The following is a 4671-nucleotide window of genomic DNA, read 5'->3' as shown; positions in this document are numbered from 1 at the left end:
ATTTGTGGTGTGTAATAAAACATACTTTGGGCCTGACCAACTATTATCTTTTATAAACTCTGACTTTTAACCTCATTATTCATGAGTGTCTCAAAATGTTTTATCATCGGGATATATCGGGATGGTTTCCTGTTACTGTCATTTAGCGCCTCTTCCCCCACAAAGCCAATGTTTAAACTGCCATGATGTTTTAACAAATAAACAATGACGTTTTGATCGGCTGACGCCATGCTGAGATACATTGAGCAAAAGTTACAGACTGATGCCAAGACTATTTATTTATTGTGGTTGCTGATGTTAATGAAACAAAAGATCTTCCTTTCTGTGTGTTTTCTAGTGCATACTGTTCAGTAGTTCTGTTCATTATGCCCTTAAGCAACTGTAAATATGATAAAAGATATTGTGTATTTGATACCCTATCTTCTCCATGTCAGTTCACACTTCACATCCTGGTCAGATAACCACCTTTGATTTGCTTTTTAGCACTTCTTCCTCCCTCACCTCAGCCCCTTTATGTAATATGTTTAGTGTACTATAGTTAAAGTTTGTTAGTTTGTAAATTTAAAAAACCTAGAAAATAAGGAAAACTGTAATAAAGAAGCTTCGCAGGCCTATTATTTATATTATGTCCACTTACAGGATTTGAAAAAATAATATGGGTAATTATGGGTAATATTTCATTATTAAGGTGTTTAACCACCATTTGCCTTTAATACAACTTCCAAAGTTCTATTCACACAACTTTTAAATAGTCTCCAGTAGAATGTTGTCTTTCAGAAAATCTGCTAATTGCTTTAGAGATGCTGAAGGAGAGAATCAGCTTCTTACTGTTCTCTCCAAAACTGCCCCCAGTGCTTTGATCATTTTCATGCCAGGTGATGTATCTGGCCAAGGCAGATGTTAAATTTCATCTTGATGGTCCAACTGTCCAGGTTTTATTAACTTTTTTTGCACTTAGTACTGGTGTCTGTGATTCAAGTTTTAGCAGTCGCAGCTTTGTCTTTGTGAAACTCACTGTGGTCGGTTTTTTTTTGGTGGAACTGAGGTCTACAGTGTGAATATTGAGATTTGCTGTCACTTTTGATGCAGTAGTTCTGTGTTATTTAGACACAGTCCGGTTTTCACACTATCCTTCTTTGCTGATGAAGTCTTCTCATGCTTTGTGATTATAATCATAATCGTAAAGATTGTTGTTCTTTAATCGCAAAAATGTTTTCCACTGCAGCCTACTCAAACGATATTAACCTCTCTTTATAACAATGGGTGTTCACGTTAATTAATCAAATATGCAGTTCCTTACAGACCGCCAACCTTATTGGTTCACTGATTACAGAAATAGAAATATTCAAACATTTTTAAAGAAACATTTAAAAGAACATTCAGACTGATTCAAGTGAAACTTATATTAACAAATACAAAATTAGAAGGGTCTTGTACATTTGCTTTTAAACTATTTTTAAAAAATCCAAATGTTAAATTGAACATACGGGGCACAGTATAACAAATGGCGATGTTTAGCCCAAGGGAGGACTAAGCTTAGCCCAGGAGTTTAGCAGTCTGGAAGTTGTCACACGTGAATCAGGTATGATGGGTTATTGAAGTTTCTCAATGCAATTACTCAGGTCAATTACTTCAGCTGCAATCGGACAGCATGTAGCTGCTAGTACTTTTCTCAGAGCTGGTCAGAATGAACTTATCACAGAGATTTCTGGGGTGGACTTCATATAGTCCTTTGACTGGTTGTATAGCCAACACTGTATAGAAATGAATAAATATGATTTAAAGTTTTATCCTTTAAGGAGTAGTAATGTTTCCAGACAGCGTTCAGATATTTGGATCGAGGATGCAGATTTTTGAGCCCCCCCCCCATTTCCCCCTGGCGGAAAGCAACTTTGTCCTTCCACTAGATATGGTTGCAAGCGAGTAAATTTTGCCATGCACCCTTGGTCGCCGTGATTTTGCCAAGTAAGACATGTTCCTGGATCAACATCTTTTGTTGATCCTGGATCAACATTACTGTCCAAAATATAGACGAAACCCAATCCCTACCCCTAAACCTAACCCTACCCATAATTTATTTCTAAGATCAGTGGGAAGTGATAGCTGATAAACAAGGGTGTAGAAGCACCTAACCCTGATTATAAGCCTAAAACAGATATTTCCTGAAAAGTTATCCCTTAATTCTGATTGGTTAATTGGAATGTTGTTCCAGGATCAACAAGGATGTTGATCCAGGAACATGTTGTACTTGGTGAAATCACGGTCACCTTGCACCATTCCCCACAGTTACACTAGTTGACCACACGAGGGCGCAGGTTAAAGTTTCTACATTTTTTTTTTTACGTTCTAGCCAAAAGTTGTGATACACTGGACTAAATATGTTTCTAATGATTTAAACCTAAATTATGTATTATATGCTATACTATATACTGAAGTATATACTTCTACTTAAATGCTTGACGTTTACAACAACAAAAAAATTTTAATGAACAATTTAAGAATGGATTAAATTATTATTTAATTAAATATTTTTTATTTTATGTTTTTATTTTTACGCTTCTATTTTTTTGTCTACACTATTGTTCTAAAATGTGGTCAAAAGTAAAAAAAAAAAAAAATCAGCTTTTGTATCCACATTTTTGACTATAATCACATATCAAATCAAACCAATATCTGGAAATAAACTTTGGAGTCTCCATTTTATTTCCTCTAAAATTTTCATGTTACAGTGTTAAAATAAAAAGGATTACATTACCATTATAGAATATATACATTTGTTAGGATTTCATACACCCTTGTTATATAAAAATGTCAAATGATCCATGAGCCATAATAAGGTAATCTCATTAAGGCAGTCCACTTATTACCTCTAGAAAGTATTACAGAGGTAAGCTTGGAAATCTTCAACTAGAGGTTTACTCATAAGCAATTGTGCAACAAATTAGTCTGATTAGTATAACAATAATACAACAAAATTAAACTCCACGGTACCTTTAGGCATATTATCAATACAATGAATTTGTAAAAGGCCTTGAACTTAATTATGATATAACATCTGTTGCTATTAATAATTTATTTTAAATAAATGATTTAGTGTACAAATATGCAAAGCGCAGACCTGCAGTAAACTAAATGAAGCCATGTCTATGAAAGGTAATGAGTTGATGCTGAGCTAAGCCTGCAGCTGTTTGTTCGAACTCCATGTTAACAGTTGGCGTGGTTGGAAATAAATGTAGCTTTGACAGCAGAAACCAGATAGGGTAAGATACGTCAGGTTCAGATGCTTTTCACGTGCAAGGAGGCATTTGATTAGGGTCACTTCACTGTATAGTAATTCAGGACCTTGTATGGATCATGGTCAATAAAAGGAAAGTCTGGATGACTGTGCGTGGTCATAAAAAGATTTAGACCTTTTTCCTTCTAAATAGACTAGGCTAATAGTAGACTAAATAGATTATTCTGTCTACTGCAACGTTATGCAGCTGAATTATTCAGTTTATGGATGATCATTTAAAAAGTTGACTTTGATTTAAAAGTTAGCAATGGCTACAAAGCAAAATGATTGATGTACTTATCAGCTCTAAGTGCTAAATACAGATTGTTGCAGTTCCATAGGTTTTAACATTTAATGTTACACTATTTAATGCTCTTCTTTCTTTTCTTTTAGAACTCAAAACATTATGCTATCTATAAATTATGTTTTGCATTAGCTGTTTATGTTTGAGTTAAACACTATATCCCCCGAGGGTATTTAAGATAGTTGATAGTTGTTGGCAGGTTTGTGGCTATCAATTATTGCTGTTGGGAAGCCTTGATAGGCTGCTGATCTCAGACTATTTACATCTATTCCAAAGCAATAAAAACACAGCAGATGTGAATGTCTAGCTCATCCTAATGCATTTAAAGAGTCTGTGAAGCCAAGCCTGACTGCATGCTCCTCCACAGAGGTTTGCTATGTTACTGGCAGTACTTTCATATACAGTTATTTACAGTAGACTGTGTGAACACACTCTGACAGCATTGAAATTCAGGCCGCAATGTACTCTACATGGCACACATGGGCCTTCAAAAATCATTAACATGCCTTAAAAATGAGTCTTTCAGAATAATTTACACACTCTTTGCCTCGAATAAAGAAAAATTATTACTACAAAATGTATTCTTTTTTCAAATTAGTTTCAGGCAGGGTAGTAACTGCAATTGACATAGAACCATTGCCACCGATGGTCTCTACACGATCAACTTAGCTCACAATGCTTTTGAGAAACGCAGCCCGGAATAGTGTTTGATATTTAAACATGTTTTCTTATATTTTTCTATAGGATTATTCACCATAAATGAACAAGGATTGACGCCACCAATAATCACTGGAGTAAAAAGTGTGAAATGTATGACTTTCCTGCAGTAAATGTCTCTGTGTGTGTGTGTTCTTGTTTATGCTACATTGTGGGGACCAAATGTCCCCACAAGGATAGTAAAACCTGAAACTTTTGACATTGTAGGGACCGGTCTGTGGTCCCCATGAGGAAAAAAAATGATTACAAATAGTAAATGATATTTATCTGAATGTGTAACAATGCAAACAGGTTTTCTGTAAGGGGGAGGTTTAGGGTTAGGGTTAGGGTTGGGTTGGGGATAGAAAATATTGTTTGGTCTGTATAAAAGTCTATG

Source organism: Sinocyclocheilus grahami, unplaced genomic scaffold (genome assembly GCF_001515645.1).
Source record: "Sinocyclocheilus grahami isolate Dianchi unplaced genomic scaffold, SAMN03320097.WGS_v1.1 scaffold12.1, whole genome shotgun sequence".
Lineage (NCBI taxonomy): Eukaryota > Metazoa > Chordata > Actinopteri > Cypriniformes > Cyprinidae > Sinocyclocheilus > Sinocyclocheilus grahami.
This window is presented reverse-complemented; position numbering follows the sequence as displayed.